This window comes from Bos indicus x Bos taurus, chromosome 7 (assembly GCF_003369695.1).
Source record: "Bos indicus x Bos taurus breed Angus x Brahman F1 hybrid chromosome 7, Bos_hybrid_MaternalHap_v2.0, whole genome shotgun sequence".
NCBI classification, from domain to species: domain Eukaryota; kingdom Metazoa; phylum Chordata; class Mammalia; order Artiodactyla; family Bovidae; genus Bos; species Bos indicus x Bos taurus.
This window is the reverse complement of record NC_040082.1, coordinates 18,631,034-18,651,702: the sequence shown is the minus strand read 5'-3', so window position 1 is coordinate 18,651,702 and position 20,669 is coordinate 18,631,034.

The window sequence follows — 20,669 nt, the reverse complement described above, 5'->3', positions numbered from 1 at the left end:
AAACAATGCTGTGATAGTTTCAGGTCAACAGCGAAGTAACTAATTTTTTTTTAATGTGGAAACTTTTAAGGAATATTTACCATCTCAATTTTGGCTTAAAAAAACTCTTTTCTAGTTGAGCCACATTTATGACAATGCAAACTTAGATTTCCCTATGGATCTTTCTAGTAGTAATTCTACCTCACTATTAAATCAGCCGTCTTCCCTGGTGGCTCAGTGGTAAAGAATCTGTCAATGCAGGAGATGTGGGTTCGATCCCTGGGTCAGGAAGATCCGCTGGAGAAGGAAATGGCAACCACTCCAGTATTCTTGCTTAGGAATCCCCATGGACAGAGGAGCCAGGCAGGCTACAGTCCATGGGGTCATGAAGAGTCAGACACAGCTTAGCAACAAAATCAACAGCAATTAAACCAACCATATGCATTTAATATACTTCAGTATCTTATATTATATCTGGCTGTATGTCATCAATGCCAAATTTTTTAAAGGTCTGAAATATTTGGCCTACATATGTTTGAACATATAAATGTTAGAAAAGTAAAAATTGTCATGTGTGTCTCCATGTATCTGTTGGTGTATAATCAGAATAGATCTGAAACAAATCTTTTATTCACAAAAATTTACAGTGTGTGTGTGTGTGTGTGTGTTTTTACATCTCAATTATTTCAGAAATCATGCTCTGTCAGAGCTGTGTGTAGAATGAACACTGTGAAGACAATTGTCTTTTTTTTTTCCCCCTTGGGCTTTGAACAAATTGTGGTATGTCTTGGGAAGCTTCCATCACCTGAGTCATCATTTCAAAGAAGTGGCCAAGGAAGACACAACTAGTTGGGTGTAGATGACATGCTAAATTAAACCAGTTTGCTATCTTTACTGCTCCTGTGATTGCTAACAGATAATAATGGCTGGTGAAAAGTGAAAGTTAAAGTTGCTCAGTCATGTTCGACTCTTTGTGACCCCATGGACTATACAGTCCATGGAATTCTCCAGGCCAGAATGCTGGAGTGGGTAGCCATTCCCTTCTCCCGTGGATCTTCCCAATGCAGGGATCCAATCCAGGTCTCCCAAAATGCAGGCAGATTCTTTACCAGCTGACCACCAGTGAAGCCCTAGAATACTGGAGTAAGTAGCCTATCCCTTCTCCAGTGGATCTTCCTGACCCCGGGTCTCCTTCATTGCTGGTGGATTCTTTACCAACTGAGCTATGAGGGAAGCCCCACAATGGCTGGTAAGTCTTAATAAAAAATGTGAAAGGATATTCTGAATGAGGGAACACAACATACACAGGCATGGAAATGAGAGATGGTGTCCAAGAAACTTTGATTAGACCAATCTGGCAAATAAACAGAGCTAATTTAAAAGAGAGTAATAGAAATAGCCAAGACAGTGATAAAGAATCTGCCTGCCAGTGCAGGAGATCCAGGAGACAGGGCTTCAATCCCTGGGTCAGGAACATCCCTTGGAGAATGAAATGGAAACCCAATCCAGGAATCTTACTTGGAAAATCCCATGGACAGAGGACCCAGGCAGGCTACAGCCTTTGGGGTTGCAAAGAGTTGGACGCGACGAGCACACAAGTCGCTCAAACATGCCAAACTCTTTGTGACCCCATGGACTATACAGCCCATGGAATTCTCCAGGCCAGAATACTGGAATGGGTGGCCTTGCCCTTCTCCAAGGGATCTTCCCAACCCAGGGATCAAATCTAGGTCTCCCGCATTGCAGGCAGATTCTTTACCAGTTGAGCCACAAGGGAAGCCCAAGAATACTAGAGTGGGTAGCCTATCCCTTCTCCAGTGGATCTTCCTAACCCAGGAATTGAACCAGGGTCTCCTGCATTGCAGGCGGATTTTTACCAACTGAGCTATCAGGGAAGTCCAATCATCAAAAAAGCAAGAGAGTTCCAGAGAAACACCTACTTCTGCTTTATTGACTATGCCAAAGACTTTGACTGTGTGGATCACAGCAAACTATGGAAAATTCTTAAACAGATGGGAATACCAGACCACCTGACCTGCCTCTTGAGAAATCTGTATGCAGGTCAGGAAGCAACAGTTAGAACTGGACATGGAACAACAGACAGGTTCCAAATAGGAAAAGGAGTACGTCAAGGCTGTATATTATCACCCTGCTTATTTAACTTATATGCAGAGTACATCATGAGAAATGCTGGGCTCGAAGAAGCACAAGCTGGAATCAAGACTGCCAGGAGAAATATCAATAACCTCAGATATGCAGATGACACCACCCTTATGGCAGAAAGTGAAGAGGAACTCAAAAGCCTCTTGATGAAAGTGAAAGAGGAGAGTGAAAAAGTTGGCTTAAAGCTCAACATTCAGAAAACTAAGGTCATGGCATCTGGTCCCATCACTTCATGGCAAATAGATGGGGAACAGTGGCTCACTTTAATTTTCTGGGCTGCAAAATCACTGCAGATGGTGATTGCAGCCATGAAATTAAAAGATGTTTACTCCTTGGAAGGAAAGTTATGATCAACCTAGACAGCATATTAAAAAGTAGAGACATTACTTTGCCAAAAAAGGTCCATTTAGTCAAGGCCATGTTTTTTCCAGTAGTCTTGTATGGATGTGAGAGTTGGACTATAAAGAAAGCTGAGCACTGAAGAATTGATGCCTTTGAACTGTGTTGTTGGAGAAGACTCTTAAGAGTCCCTTGGACTGCAAAGAGATCCAACCAGTCCATCCTATAGGAAATCAGTTCTGTATATTCATTGAAAGGACTGATGCTGAAACTCCAATAATTTGGCCACCTGATGTGAAGAACTGACTCATTTGAAAAGACTCTGATGCTGGGAAAGATTGAAGGCAGGAGGAGAAGGGGACGGCAGAGAATGAGATGGCTGGATGGCCTCAGCGACTCAATGGACGTGAGTCTGAGTAAACTCCAGGAGTTGGTGATGGACAGGGAGGCCTGGTGTGCTGTGGTCCATGAGGTCACAAAGAGCTGGACACAACTGAGCGACTGAACTGAACTGAGCTGAACACACAAGACATAGAAACAACCTGTTTCCACTAACAGATGAATGGATAAAAGATTGGAATTTGCAGCAATGTAGATGGATGTGGAAGGTATCATGCGAAGTGAGGTAAATCAGAGAAAGAAATATTGCATGGTGTTGCTTACAGGTAGAATCTAAAAAATACAACTAGTGAATATGCCATGAATGGAGTTTCTTCACTTTTTGATAACAGGAACATTCCTAAGGGGCAAGTACCGATGTCCAAGTGCTTATCAAGTATCTATTTTCATCCCCTATGTTGATATCATACTGTCAGTTAAATCAGACTGCCAAAGCTAGAGTTATTGTTGGAAGGGACCAAAGAAGTGGGGCTCATGGAGGCCATTACTGTAACAAAATATTATAATGAAATAATACACAAAAGTCATTACGGTATGCCTAATACATAATAGATACTCAATAAATGTTGACTACCATTAACAATCAGAGAAGGCAATGGCACCCCACTCCAGTACTCTTGCCTGGAAAATCCCAGGAGCCTGGTGGGCTGCAGTCCATGAGGTCGCTAAGAGTTGGACACAACTGAGTGACTTCACTCTCACTTTTCACTTTCATGCATTGGAGAAGGAAATGGCAACCCACTCCAGTGTTCTTGCCTGGAGGATCCCAGGGATAGGGCAGCCTGTTGGGCTGCCGTCTATGGGGTCGCACAGAGTCGGACACGACTTAAGCGACTTAGCAGCAGCAGCAACTATTAACAGTTAGTAATGTTATCCATGATTACAAATTTAACTGTCATCCTCACAAAAGAGCTATTTTACTTACTCCTTATAAACTGGTTTTAATAATGCTCTTGTGGTCTGCCTGTTCTTTCCCAATACCCAGTCTTGACTCAAGACTTTGTATTTGGATTCAGCTCCTAAAGAATTTCAGTTTCAAAATGGATCAATAAAATGTAGATATTTTACCGAATATTCCTTAGGGCAATAGATAAGAAAATTTATACCATATGCCATATAGTGAAACATACTTAAATTCTTCCTTAGGATTTCTTATTCTTTCTTAAATTCTTCTGTCCTGTCCTATGCTTTATCTCTTCTCGGTTAAGCCTCCAAATTGCTTTCTTTTGTCCAAACAATTCTGTTCTCATCTTCTCCAAGTATCCATTACTCAGGTAAACAAAGGTCTGATTGGTAGCCTTAATTAAAATTATATTTTTCTTCTCTCAGATATATCCCCAATCACATCCCTCTAACCTATTCAAGGAGAATAGGGGAAAATCTCAGAGTTTCAAGTCAGATATTGCTTAAAATAAAGAAAAACAAATTTAAACGATGTTAGAGATCAGACCGTCTAATAAAATGCAAGGTAGATGTTAAGGAAACAGAGAATAACAAGATAGTTTCAAAGAAATTATTAGTTCTCACGTCCAACTTTTCCAGCTGATCATAAACAAAGCACTAAGAAAATCAGTCAACACAAACATGTTCAAAGTGCTCCAGGAGCACACAGTAGGAAGTGCCTCTGAACGTCAGTGAAGTGGGCTTTTATTCCTGATAGAATAGGCCAGCATCCCGTGTCACGCACCGTGCTTTCTTGAAGCCCTCCGCTTATTAGAGTGTTTTCTTTTGTGTTTCTCTCCCCCCCTCTTCTCTCTCTCTGAACTTGGACTGATTGCCTCTGTTGTGTCCTAACTGCAGACCTTCCCTGTGATCCCTGACACAGAATCAAACCCACAGTTTCCACTCTCACACCTGCTATTACCCTTTCCTTCAAACACACCATTTATCCTGACAGCAAGTAAACCCTTCTGGAGAAGTATTCCTTGTGGAACTGTAGTTTGTCTTTCAGATTATCTGAAAGATCAGTTTTTAAGTTCTCCTTTGATACTAACCATAGGTCTATTCCTTCTATGAACAAGCTTAGAATGGACCTTTTTATTTCAGGTGGAAAACACACCGGAGGAATAATAGTAAGCAACATTTTAGTTTATGTAGAGAAACTATTTTGAAATCTCCTATTTTGTCACATCAGTCTGATGTGAAAGATAAAGTTGCTCAAGAAATGCTATAAAAATTGCCTCTATATACTTCTAAGTGCAAAAGACATTGGCTGTTGGAATAAATCCTCTGTCGATCAACATCTTTTTTCTTTTTAAGGAAAAATAACAACAGAAAAGAGTTGACAAAGCTTTAAAAGATAGGCAAGTTGTTTGTTTGTTTGTTTGTTTGTATTTTGTGAAACACAGGACTTCTAGACAATATAGTCACCATTTCTTTGAGGAAGGAATAATGTTTTGTTTTATACATATTTGATGGATTTGCAATGACATAAAAAGCTATTAATAACACTTTTCTTTGTTGGAAGCATTTGTTAACTAGATTGTTTATAACAAGATTATCTTGTGAGTGAAATAAATACCACATTTTGCACCCTGATAAATTAGCACAACTAAGAGACAAAGCATAGAGACAAGGACATGAACAAATCGGTATGAAAGGTCACAACCCCCCCTAATGCTCCTCTATTCTCATAACTTTGCATTTCTGTACGCTTTTTATGTTCCTTAACATCACTCAGTGTACTTGTACGCTCAATGTAATTAAGTTATTTACTCATATGCAAGATGTCAGACTATGTATTTATTAATCTATATACTGAAAACAGTTCTTCCCTCGTCTAATTTCCAGCTAAAATTTAAATGATATATACTTATCACCTATTGTGAAATCTGGGTTCTTTATGAGATTTTACATTTCACCAAGGTTTCACACATAACAAAAGAATCAGTAATCACTTAACTAGTGAGGGGAAAGGAATAGATATTCAGATTTCCATGAAAATTTTAATCTGAAGTTAATAAATTGATCCTTTAAATGTCAGAGATGGTTGCAACTTTATACCATACACAAAACAAAGTCAAATGGATTAAAGAATTGAACATCAGACCTGAAAACATAAAACTCCTAGAAAAGAACACAGGCAGTAAGACCTTCACAGTCTTAGTGTTGATTTTTTTTTTTATTTGACACCAGAAATGAAAGCAAAAAATAAATAAAAGAGATTACATAAATCTAAAAAGTTTCTGCACAGCCAAGGAAACCATTGACAAAAAAAAAAAAAAAAGGCAAATTATTTGATGGAAAAAAATATTTGTAAATCATTCATCTGATCAGGAATTAATGTCTAAAATATATAAAGAACTCATTCAACTCAGTAGCAAAAAACAAATACTCTGGACAGAGGATCTGAGTTGGTTGATATTTTTCTAAACAAGACATACAGATGGCCAAAAGGTACATGAACATGTGCTCAACATCACGAATCATCAGGGAAATATAAATCAAGTCACAAGGAGGCATCGCCCGTACTTGTTAGAATAGACATTATGAAAAAAATAAGAAAGAAGTGTTGGTGAGGACACGGAGGAAAAAGGAACCCTTGTGTGCACTCTTGCTTGTACAACCACTATGAAAAATAGTACAGAGGTCCCTCTAAAAAAATTAAAAATAGAACAACTGTATGATCCAGCAATTCCACTTCTGGACATTTGTCCGAAGGAAATGAAAACACTAACTTGAAAAGCTATCTGTACTCTCACATTGTTAGCATTATTTACAATAACCAAGATATGAAAACAGCCTAAGTGTCTACCAATGAACAAATAAAGAAACTGCAGTACAAATAAGCAATGGAATATTATTCATCCATAAGAAAGAGTAAATCCTGCCATTTGCAACAACATGGATGGACCCTGAAGGCGCTGTGCTATGTGAAATAAATCAGACAGAGAAAAACAAAGCCATATGATGTTGCTTCTATGTGAAATCTAAAACAAAAAGAAGAAAAACAACAAACCCCCCAAATGAACTCACGGATGCAGAAAACAGGTTGGTGGTTGTCAGAGGCAGGAAGTGGGATTACAGGTGGGAGACATGAGTGACAGTGGTCCACAGGGGACCTTACCACCTCCTGGGGAGGTGAGGCACAGCACGGTGAGTCTAGTTAAAATCCCATCCTGGATATTTGAACACTGCTAAGAAAACAGATCTTAAACGTTCTCATCACAAGAAAATAATTGCAACTGTGTGATGATGGATGTTAATTAGATTTAATGTGGTGATCATTTTGCAATATATACATATATGGATACATTATATTGTACACTTAAAACTAACATAACATTATGTCAATTTTATCTCAATTTTAAGAAAAGAATTGAAGAATTGAAGAACTAAGTTAAAAGTTGAATACTACTAGATATAAAAACTGATTATGAGGCTACAGTATTCAAAACAATGTGGTGTGGATGCCGCATAGGCAACGACGCTAGGGGAATAAAAGAAAATATAAAGACAGATCCATACATACACAGCTATCTAACTTAAGGCAAAATTACTACTGCAATGAAATGGAACCTGAAAAATAAGCATTTTTGCTCAAAGTAATCCATTTCGGGAAAAAATATTAAATCCAACCTCACCTGATACACAAAAATCAAGTAACATGGATCATAGACCTGAATGTGAAAGGCAAACAGTAAAGCTTCTAGAAGATAAAATAAAACTATCTTCCTGACCTGAGACTAGACAAAGATTTCTTTAATAGGACTTTAACCATGAAAAGCAATAATTCCCCCCCTAAAAAATTAAAGGTTGAACTACATTAAAATTAAAATATTATTTTCATTTAAAAGAGTAGAAAATTAAAATACAAGCTATAGAGTGGGAAAAAGTTTTTTGAAATACATATACATAAGATGCTGCTAAGTTGCTTCAGTTGTGTCCGACTCTGTGTGACCCCATAGACGGCAGCCCACCAGGCTCCGCCGTCCTTGGGATTCTCCAGGCAAGAACACTGGAGTGGGTTGCCATTTCCATCTCCAATGCATGAAAGTGAAAAGTGAAAGTGAAGTCGCTCAGTCATGTACGACTCTTAGCGACCCCATGGACTGCAGCCCACCAGGCTCCTCCGTCCAAGGGATTTTCCAGGCAAGAGTACTAGAGTGGGGTGCCATTGCCTTCTCCGTACATAAGATGGACTTGTACCTAATACTACATTAAAAAATTCCTGCAATAAAAAGACTGATAACTCTATAAAAATATACAAAGGACTTGAAAAATACTTCACAAAAGAGGATATGTGTACTGCTTGTATGCATATGAAATTGAGGCATGAGGTAGATGGGCTCCACAACCCTCCCCCTGCAACCCTGATGGAAATAATTTGAGTTGATTTCCTATGAGCAGAAACTTCAAACTATCAAAACAGGACAATGGAGAGAGGAGGCTGGGCCCTACCCAGATAAAAGATAAGAGGCCATATATTTTTCATGCTCAAAGTCAAGGAAGCCTTCCTAACTAGAAAGTTCCTTGGACGTCAAAAAGGGGTGCACCACCACACAGTAAGTGATCTTGGCTATGAGATGAATATGCACACATGGGAAGATCCTGAGATAAGCCAAATACAGACTCCGAAGCAGGCAAATCAAAATGGTTCACCAAAGGAAACCTAGAAGAAACGCCGGGAGCAGGTAATTTAAACTTCCATGAGGGCGTGACTCTTTTTCTCTGAGTCCTCCTGCATTCTATCCACACTTACTATACTCTTTTCCTCCTAATAAACTTTTATTTGTCTCACTACTTTCCATCTTCGTGGGAATTCTTTTCTTAAAAACCAAAGAGCCAAGGTCTTGTCACTGAGCCCTGGTCTAGTGGTTGATTCAGTGCTCTCACCCCAGAGACCAGAACTCAATCTCTGGCTGGGAATCTAAGTCCTGCTTCAGACTGCTGCAGGCGGAGGCCACTGGAGATCAAAATGCTGATCAACTTAATTGCTTGTCAGCAAAGTGCAAACTAACACCAGCCAAGGACCACTACACACCCATAAGAATGGCTGAAAAGTATTGACTACACTGAGCTTTAACAAGACTATAGAGCAGCTGGAATTCTCATTCAACGCTTGTAGAAATTGGTACAAATACTTAGAAAACTTTCTGAGCATACCCACTAAAGCATTACCTATGATCCATTATTTTTTTTTTAAATGAATGTACCAATATATGGTGTGTACAAAACAGTTTGAGAAAACAATGCCATTAGATTAAGATAAACATTTTTATGATATATATTAGTCTAGAATTTAGCGATCACTTGCAAATCTCAAAAATGTTATAAAAGAGAAGTGCAATTAATTAACTATAACCTACTGTATCTGTTAACATCTTAAACTATTTCTTCCCAACATTTTTCCAAGTGGAGAAATATGCTATTCTAACATGTATTTCATAAAACTGAAACCATGCTGTTACTATACACATAGTGATGTTTCTGGCTTTTATCACTTTTACACATTTTATAAGTATTTTATATGATTATTCTTTGTTTTCGATACCTATAAAATTTACACATTTTAAACTATGAATAACAAATATGAGTGGAATTGTTATACTACAGTAAAGAATAGAAACATTTTAAAGCTATGACGTCTATGGGGTCACACAGAGTTGGACACGATTGAAGTGACTTAGCAGTAGCAGCAGCAAAGCTATGAAACATTTTATAAAATCATATACTGTTAAATTTATACCAATTTTATGCCACCCAGTATAGTAGAACCCAGACCACATAATATACAAAATTGTTAGCTATATATATTTATATCTTTTTTTTTTACATATTTTCTTAGAAATGAGGCTTTGTTTTTGTGACCCTTCATAGCTCTCTCTTATTTTTATGAATGATTATTGTTCAATTTACTCACTGGTGGTTAAAACATTTTTATAAATGACTAGTGAGAGCCTCTTATAAATTACGGATACTAACATTTCCTGTAACGCTGCATATAAATTTTATTTCTCAACTTGCTAATTTAAAAACTTTTAATGTAACATAGTTGAAGTGGTTTATTTCTGTGGCACCTTAAGCCAGGGTAGGAATGTTTCAAAATCTCCAGTACTATGTGGCTCTAGATTCATATTGGCCACAAATAAAATCTGAATGAATCTGGAAGGTAGAAGGGAAGCAGCAACCATATTTCTTATGCTCAGAAGATGACCGTGGAGTACCACACGCTGCTGCATCTCACACTTGGACTCACCCATCTGCAGTCTCATTTTGATGATGCGGGGAGCCTCCTTCCAGCTTCTTGTGGTTCTGGGCCAGGTGGGTGTACAGGCCGTGGTAAAGGGCTGCAGCTTCCCCTGCATGTTTACCCTGCAGGAGTTGGAGACAAAGAACGATGCTGATTCTTGTTCATTGTAGTGACTCTTTTATCCTAGGTATTGTGTGTATCCAGCTTCCCTTTCTACTACTGATCTGACTGATACCTAATGGCTAATAGCTAATGGTTTCACTCTCAATATCGGACCATCACAGAGATGCCTATTCCAATTTAAATAAGTGTGCAAGTTCTAGTCCTCATATAGAAATGTCTTATTCTGTATTACTCATGTTCTTCTGCTTCTTTAATCAAACTAATGCAGAAACTGTGGATGGAAGGAGTTCTAGATATGTGTTATCCTACACAGAACCCACTACCCACATGTGGCCATACAGTTGATATAAGACTCATCAGAACCAAGATGTGTTGCATCTATAAAATACACAGGAGATTTCAAAGGATTAAGAAAAATAAAAACATCTCAACTTTTATCTTGACTACATACCGAGATGCTAATATTTTTTTTAATTTTATTTTATTTTTAAACTTTACATAATTGTATTAGTTTTGCCAAATATCAAAATGAATCCGCCACAGGTATACATGTGTTCCCCATCCTGAACCCTCCTCCCTCCTCCCTCCCCATACCATCCCTCTGGGTCGTCCCAGTGCTCTAGCCCAAAGCATCCAGTATCGTGCATCGATCCTGGACTGGCATCTCATTTCATACATGATATTTTACATGTTTCAATGCCATTCTCCCAAATCTTCCCACCCTCTCCCTCTCCCACAGAGTCCATAAGACTGTTCTATACATCAGTGTCTCTTTTGCTGTCTCGTACACAGGGTTATTGTTACCATCTTTCTAAATTCCATATATATTTATTCTGAATGCCGACAGAGGACATCAGGCACCCAGAAAAGCAACCCAACTCTTCGAAAGGAGGTAGGAAAAAATATAAAAGACAAAAAAAGAGACAAAAGAGGGAGGGACGGAGTTCCGTCCCAGGAAGGGAGTCTTAAAATGAGAGAAGTTTCCAAACACCAGGAAACCTTCTCACTGCCGAATGTGTGCCGAGCTTTGGAAGCACAGAGAGCAACATAACAGGGAGAAAAAATAAATACACAAATAAAACTCGCAGACGCTAATATTTTAGATATGGTGATTTAAATTTTTAAAATTATTAAAATTAATTTCACTTAAAAAATTAATATATGACTACTAAATATTTTAACAATACAGATGTAGTTTGTATCTGTGGGTTACATATCTTTTTTTTGGACAGGAACATTCTAAAGGTAGAAGACTAGTAATGACTTCCCAGAAAAGTGAAAGTGAAGTCGCTCAGTCGTGTCTGACTCTCTGCAACCGCATGGATTATAGCCTATCAGGACCCTCTGTCCATGGGATTTTCCAGGCAAGAGTGCTGTAGTGGGTTGCCATTTCCTTCTCCAGGGGATCTTCCCAACCCAGGAATCGAACCCAGGTCTCTCACATTGCAGGCAGACACCTTACCATCTGAGCCACCAGGGAAGTCACCCAGAATTGGCTCTCAACTATATGGAATTTGTCTCTGACCTGATAAGATTAAAGGTATCAAGCAACTTCCATGGTGGTCCAGTGGCTAAGATTCCAGGCTCCCAATGCAGGAGGCCCAGGTTTAAACCCTGGTCAGCAAACTAGATCCCACATGCTACAACTAAGAGTTCTAATACCAAAAGTAAGATCCAGTGTAGCCAGATAAATATTTTTAAAAAACTAAAGGTTTTATGACTATTTTAATTGGTAAATGGAATACACATAATACAAGGAAATGAAAGTCGCTCAGTCATGTCTGACTCTTTGCAACCCCATGGACTAGAGAGTCCATGGAATTCTCCAGGCCAGAATACTGGAATGGGTAGCCTATCCCTTCTCCAGGGGACCTTCCTGATCCAGGAATTGAACTGGGATCTTCTGCACTGCAGGCGGATTCTTTACCAACTGAGCTATCAGGAAAGTATTGGTAATTTGTATACTTAATCATCAGCTGTAGACAACTGCAGTGAAGTACCTATAGAAGGCAATGCTTTGGGAGAGCAAGTAGCTAGCTATTGAATATTACAGCAAAACTAAGGCATATGCCTTATTGGAATGGGTGGTTTCTTCTAAATGCATTGAAGAACTTGGGGAGAAAATTGTTAATAAAGAGCTTGAAATTCTCAGCCCACGATCTGGGTAAAGGACAAGAAAGGTATTGCTGCTCCCAAACACTACCTTTTGTAGTGACAGGGTCAAATTTTTTGTAAAAGAAATGAAAACTTGAATTCTGAAGATGACTGAGTTTCAATGGAAATTATACTGCCAAAATTATGGGTTCTGTGATGTTAAAGTCTGAGCAGTCATTGGGAAGAAGTAAGACACTGAAAATAAAATTGACACGAGTAGCCTGACTTTAGTGAAACTGAAGACATCAAATCCCTAAATTCTGCTGAGCTTCCTTTGCCAGTAGATGACACCTTTCTTCCCCTAATTGTAGAAGCTTGCCTGTCTTTGAATGGAGAACATTGTAAAGATTTGGATTCAATGTTTTAGCTCAGGTAGTTGGGAGTGACTAGAGAGGGCTGATTTACTGACTGAAACCAAGAACTAAATGAGGTCTACAGACTTGTTGTGGCAAAGGGATTTGCATAATTTAACAAAGCTGTGAATCATGCTGTGCAGGGTCAACCAAGATAGATGGGTCATAATGAAGAGTTTTGACAAATCGTGGACACTGGAGGAGGAAACAGCAACCCACTCCAGTATTCTTGCCTGAAGAAGAACCCCAGGAAAAATACGAAAAGGCAAAAAAATAATGACACTGGAAGGTGAGCCCTCCAGGTCAGAAGGCATCCAATATGCTATTGGGGAAGAGTGGAGGGCAATTACTCGTAGCTACAGAAGAATGAACTGGCTGGGCCAAATCAGAAACAACCCTCAGTTTTGCATGTGTCTGGTGGTTAAAGGAAACTTTGATGTTATAAAGAAAGATATCACATAAGAACATGGAATGTTAGGTCCATTCATGGTAAGTTGGACGTGGTCAAGCCCAAGATGCCAAGAGTGAACATCAACATCTTAGAAATTAATGAACTAAACTGGATGGGAATGGGCAAATTTAATTTAGATGACCATAATATCTCTTATGTTGGGAAAGAATCCCTTGAAAGAAAAGAAATAGCCCTCATAGTCACCAAGAGAGTCCAAAATGCAGTTCTAGGGTACAACCTCTAAAATGACAAAATGATTTTGGTTTATTTAAAGGCCAACTATTCAACATCACAGTAATCCAAGTCTATGCCCCAACCATTGATCCAAAGAAGCTGAAGCTGACTAGTTTTATGAAGACCTACATCCCCTTCTAGAAGTAACAACAAAAAAGATGTCCTTTTCATCATAGGGGATTGGAATGGAAAAGTGGGAAGCCAAGAGATAATTAGAATAACAGGCAAGTTTGGCCTTGGAGTACAAATGAAGCAGGGCAAAGGTTAACAGAGTTTTGTCAAGAGAACATGCTGGTCATACTAAACATGTTTTTTGAAAACACAAGAGATGACTCTACATATGGACATCAACAGACGGTCAATACTAAAATCAGATTGATTATATTCTCTGCAGTTGAAGATGGAGAAGCTCTATACAGATAGCAAAAAAAAAAAAAAAAAAAAAAGACCTGGAGCTGACTGTGGCTCAGATCATGAACTTCTTATTGAAAAATTCAGGCTTAAGTTGAAGAAAAAATTGAAATCACTAGGTCAGTCAGGTTTGACCTAAATCAAATCCCTTGAGATTATACAGTGGCGGTGATGAATAGATGCAAGGGATTAGATCTGGTACACAGAGTGCCTGAAGAACTAGGGAAGGAGGTTCCTAACACTGAACAGGAAGTAGTGACCAAAATCAGCCCCCCCAAAAGGAAGGCAACATGGTTGCCTGAAGAGGCTTATTAATAGCTGAGAAAAGAAGAGAAATGAAAGGCAAGGGAGAAAGAGCAACTCTCTGGGTACAGAGTTCCAGAGAAGAATAAGGACATATAAGAAGGGCTTCTTAAATGAACAATGCAAAGAAGCAGAGGAAAATAATAGAATGGGAAAGATTGAGATCTCTTCAAGAAAACTGGAGATGTCAAGGGAAACTTTCATGCAAGGATCGGCATGATAAAGGACAGAAATGGTATGGACCTAACAGAAGAAGAGATTAAGAAGAGGTGGCAAGAATAACAGAAGGACTATAAAAGAAAGGTCTCAGTGACCTGGATAATCACAGTGGTGTGGTCATTTCCTTACAGCTGGACATCCTGGAGTGTGAAGTCAAGTGGGCCTTAGGAAGCATTACTCTAAGCAAAGTTAGTGGAGGTGACATAATTCCAACTGAGCCATTTAAAGTCCTAAAAGATGATGCTATTAAAGTGTTGTACTAAATATGCCAGCAAATTTAGAATGCTCACCAGTGGCCACAAGACTGGCAAAGTTCAGTCTTTATACTAATTCCAAAGAAGGATAATGCCAAAGAATGTTTAAACTACCATACAGTTGCATTCATTTCACACGCTAGCAAAGTTACACTCAAAATCCTTCAAGCTAGACTTCAGCAGTATGTAAACCAAGGATTTCGGATGTAAAAGCTGAGTATAGAAAAGGAATGGGAACCAAAGATCAAATTACCAACATTCCTTGGAAAGTGAAGAAAGCAAGAAGAGTTCCAGAAAAACATCTACTTCGCTTCATTGACTATGCTAAAGCCTTTGACTGTGTGGATTACAAAAAACTGTGGTTTATTCTTAAAGAGATGGGAATACCAGATCACCTTACCTATCTCTTAAGAAACCTCAAGAATCAAGTTAGAACTAGACATGGAACAACTGTCTGGATCAAAATGCGAAAGGAGTACAATAAGGCTCCATATTGTTACTCTGCTCATTTAACTTATATGCAGAATACCTCATGAGAAATGCAAGGATGAATGAATCACAGTCTAGAATCAAGATTGCCAGGAGAAACATCAACAACCTCATATATGCAGATGATATCACTCTGATGGTAGAAATTGAAGAGGAACTACATAGCCTCTTGATGAAGGTGAAAGAAGACAGTGAAAATGCTGGCTTGAAACTCAACATTAAAATACTAATGTCCTGGCATTCCTTCCATCTCTTTATGACAAACAGATGGGGGAAAAGTGGAAGCAGTGACAGATTTTATTTTCTTGGACTCCAACATCACCGAAGTTGGTGATGTAACTACAGCCATGAAATTAAAAGATGCTTGTCCTTTGAAGGAAAGCTATGACAAACCTAGACAGCATACAAAAAAGCAGAGACATCACTTTGCCAACAAAGGTCTGTATCAAAGTTTGGGTTTTTCCGGTAGTCATGTATGGATGTGATAATAGAGGTAAAGGATCCGCATTTAATCACCAGATACAAGATAATTATATTCACCATACTTAGAAGAAGAGCCAAGTATAATTAGAGATCTCTGGTGTTGACTAATGGATCATAGCATCCCTAAAACTGAAATAGATCATCAGTTTACTAAAATCTTAGTTGATTTTTCTAATTGGAAAATCACTAGGTCTGGTGAACAGGAATCTGACTTCAGTCACAACATGAGAGAATCAAAGCTTTTCCACAGATTACAAATTTCATCAGTTTATAAGCTCAAAGCTGGATTAAAGAGGCCAAGTACTCTTGGAGAATACATAGCTACACAACCAAACTTTAATACTGTCAACTTTTTCTTCTTATTTTCACAAATATATCTGCTGTTGTTTACCAATGTGGCTATGCTTTGAAAAAGAGGAAATAAAAAGACTTTTCCAGAGTTATAGAACTCTAGCTCTATATTGACACTAATTCCTAGAAATTCCCAGTGCTGAAGCTCACCTCAAAGTGGGCCTGAAAGGTCTCAACTCCAACTTTGGTTGTTTTCCCACTTTCAGAATGAACAAAGGAATAAAGATATTCAGCAACAGGTGGAATCTCACCTTTGTTCCCTCACCTATGGAGATTGTGCTACTATAATAGTAAAGGCTAAGTAAAAGTCATTAACTAGAATTGCCTCTACTTGCTTCTTGGAAGAAAATTTATGACCAAACTAGATAGAATATTAAAAAGCAGAGATATTACTTTGCCAACAAAGGTCCGTCTAGTCAAAGGTATGATTTTTCCAGTGGTCATGTATGGATGTGAGACCATAAGGAAAGCTGAGCACCAAAGAACTGATGCTTTTAAATGGAGGTTTTGGAGAAGACTCTTAAGAGTCCCTTGGACTGAAAGGAGATTCAACCAGTCCATCCTAAAGGAAATCAGTCCTGAATATTCATTGGAAGGACTGATGCTGAAGCTGAAACTCCAATACTTTGGCCACCTGAAGAACTGACGCATTTGAAAAGACCCTGGTGATGGGAAAGATTGAAGGCAGGAGGAGAAGGGGACAACAGAGGATGAGATGGTTGGATGGCATCACTGACTCAATGGACATGAGTTTGAGCAAGCCCTAGGAGTTGGTGATGGACAGGGAAGCCTGGCGTGCTGCAGTCCATGGGGTTGCAAAGAGTTGGACATGACTGAGCGACTGAACAACAACAACAATTCTTATTATCCATGGGATCACAAAGACTCAGACACAATTGAGTGACTGAACTGAACTGAATCAAAATAGTCAACTGAAAGTAGTAATAAAAGATTCGATTCCACCAAGATTGATGCCAAAATCAAGGAGTTGAAGGTGCAATGATGGTGATTCTTCATATATACCCTTCAACTCACCTCTTTGATGGGTGGATAAAATGGAATTTAGGGAATTATAGTGGACTATGGGCTTCCCAGTTGGTGCAGGTGGTAAAGAAGTTGCCTGGCAATGCAGGAGATATACGAGACATGGTTTCAATCCCTGGGTTGGGAAGATCCTCTAGAGAAGAAAGTGTCAACCCACTCCAGTATTCTTGCCTGGAGAATCCCATGGACAGATGAACCTAGTGGGCTACAGTCTATGGGGTTGCACAGTCGGACATGACTGAAGCGACTTCGCAGGCAAGCACACACACACACAGTGGACTGTGTTACACCTGATCATATGGTAACTCCAATTACAACTGCTTTTTAAGTATGATTTTATTGCTGGAGCAACTCAACTTATTGCTTGACACCTGATTTAGTGAATGATTTTTTTCTATACCTCTGCTGTGTGTGCTATGTCACTTGGAAGTAGCTTGCTTTCAGTTGACAGGATCATCAATACACTTTTTATTTTTAAACTTCAGGGCTACATCATCTTCAGTCTTATGTCAATATCCAGCCTATAGGACCCCTAGTCACCTCTCCAATCCATAGGACATTACACGGTGTATTATACTGATGACACTGTGCTGACTGTACCCGGTGAAAAGGAGAAAGCAATATGGTATGATACATGCATACCAGGGGGTCTGGAATAAATTACACAAAGATTCAGGGGCCTGTGATCTCAGTGTCTTGGTGATTACTTACTGTAGTCTTTCCATAGTGGCGAGCAGCCTACTCTTTGTTCCACTAAGCAAGAGGCCTATCACCTGCTGGGATTTTTTGAATTTTTAAAGGAAATACATATTTCACTTGGAGGATTCATTCCATTCATATGTCAAGTTATCTGAAAAGCTGCCAATTTTGCATGGACCCAGAGCAAGAGAAGTCTCTGCTATAGTTCCATGGCACAGTGTAACCCACTTTTCTAGTTGGGCTGTCTGATCCAACAGATTAAATGGTCCTTGAAGTGTCTGTGAGAAAAGGCCTTGTAGGGAATCTTTAGGTAGCCCTCTATTGGTAAATAACAGTCCGGACTTTTAGGGTTTGGGAGCAATACTATGTCACCCTCTGCAAATAACTCTCCATCTTTTGAGAAACAGCTTTTGGTTTGAGACTGGATTATAATAGAGACTCTATGTATTGTCACAGTGACCCCAAATCACTGACTACTTTATGCTCACAGAAGCAGCTAGCTAATATGAGTCAGACACCAGTTTAAGTATCCTCAGAACTCGAGGAGATACACAGAAAGTTCTCTATGTAGATCAGTTAAACCCAGGTTTGATTCCTAGGTTGAGAAGATCCCCTGGAGAAGGGCCTGGAAACCTACTCTAGCATTCTTGCCTGGAGAATTCCATGGACAGAGGAGCCTGGTGGGCTACATACAGTCCATGGGGTTGCAAAGAGTCAGACATGATTGAGTGACTAACACTTTGCTAGGTTTTTAGGTAGAAAAATTACCCCATAAGAAAGTGGTAGGAAAAAGAGTAGTCAGAGGAGAAGTAGGTGAGGTACAAATGCCCACAGCTTCCTAAGCAACCCTTTTTTAATATCCTCCCCCAACTATGATATATGCACAATTTGGATGAGTAACTAAGAGGCACCTCATGAAGGCAGTGCAGTGGGAAAGGGCCTGCCTGCCAGCGCAGGAGACATCAGAGATGTGGGTTTCATCCCTGGGTCGGGAAGACCCCCTGGAAAAGGCAGTGGAACCCACTCCAGTGTTCTCGCCTGGGAAATTCCATGGCTAGAATAGCCTGGTAGGCTATGCGAGGTCCATGGGGTTGCAAGAGCTGGACATGACTTAGTACACACACAGTGAATGCTCTAATGTGGCATGAAGATCTCTCTTCAGGAATAAAGGACATATTTTCCTATCTTCTGGAACTGTAGCCAGTTGACAGTCTTCTATATCAGCCTTCTTAATAAATTGCCCAATTTATCTCCAATAAATTGGAGAGAGGTGACTCACCGAAGTTCATGCTCCCTGGAAATAGATCTACACAGGAGTATAAATGTCTGGCCTTGTACCAACTGTGGACAATTCTGAAGGGTCAGCTAAGCTTCAAAATTCCCCAGAAATTTGTTTGCAACCAACTCAACTTCTCCATCTACCCAATTCTTTCTCCTCCTTTTCCCGACAGAGGTTGATCCTGAAATGTGCTTTCATATGTCCTCAGGATCCAATGGAGCATATACCATGGTAAGGTTTTGGACTAAAAACCATTGATAATATGTAAAGCACACACAGCCCCTGGTAGAAAGTAGCAATGGCATGGCTACAGCTTTCTTAAGTGAAGAATAGGGATGATATAGTGCCAGAGAGCAGAGAAGGCAATGGTAACCCACTCCAGTACTCTTGCCTGGAGAATCCCATGGACAGAGGAGCCTGGTGGGCTGCAGTCCATGGGGTCGCGAAGAGTCGGACACGACTGAGCGACTTCCCTTTCATTTTTCATTTTCATGCATTGGAGAGGGAAGTGGCAACCCACTCCAGTATTCTTGCCTGGAGAATCCCAGGGACAGAGGAGCCTGTTGGGCTGCCGTCTATGGGGTCGCACAGAGTCAGACACGACTGATGCAACTTAGCAGCAGCAGCAGCAGTGCCAGAAAGAATTATACTCATGAGTACAACAGGACAAATATTGGGAAAATATGGGAGAAATGGTAAATATGAGGAAAATGAAATTTATTGGCTCATCTCGGGACAATTAATATTCATGAATGTTCATAAAAAACATTCAACATAATGAAATGTTAAGTTTATTATTTGTCAAGTAAAAACTTACTGTGAAAGCAGGCAACGTCTTTGGCAACATATAAAAAGACTAGTTTCCTGCAGTTGAAGGGCACAGAAGGCTAGAGGGTCAGCCTAGGGCTTAGTGTTAAGAGTAGCAGAATTTTAGAGAAAGTTAATTCTGAAGCTGGATCGATATGCTATATCAAGAACATGGCTATCAACTGGAAACTTGAGATATTAGAGGAAGACATCTAGGTGGACAGATTGGAAAAATGGTGAATCCTCATATTTTCCTGAACCTTCTGAACCAGGAGAACTGGCTCACTAGTCTTTTTTAAGGCTAGTGCGTCCTCCTCTTAGATACTTCTCCTGACCAAGGCAACATGTGACTTGCTTCAGGATCTCCATCTACATATATCCCTGGCCCCTAGGCTAATAACTAAGGTAGGTCATTGCATAACCCCGGAAGGGATGTGCTGAGATGGAAGAGGAAAGGGACCAAATCCTAAAGGAAATATAAGACCTAGCTAACATATACTACCTGGAATAGAGAGACTGTGTAAAGAACTAGATCCCAAGGGTGATGCACCATGGGGAATGGAATATGAAGATGGATAACGGAGAGTTTACTAAAATGGGTACAATCTTCCAGGATACAAATGTAACATTCTTTCAAAGACTCCAGAATACAAGTGAATAAACACACAGCTAGTTAACTTCCGAAACTTAAAGACAATAGTAGCCACAGGAAGTAAATTGAAAGATTGCAATGAAAGTGTCAAAGAGAAGGGTAAAAGGCTCAAAGAATTGTAGACCTGTTTTTGGCCACCTTAATTACATGCATTGGTAGTCTACCACCTCATTTTGCAATGCAGAGAGGGCTGACACATATTATCCTTATGTCTGAAAGTTCAGATAAAAATAGTCGAAGTTTGACATCCTATGACTAGCAAGCCCTTCTTCTCCGTCCCAGTACTTGAAA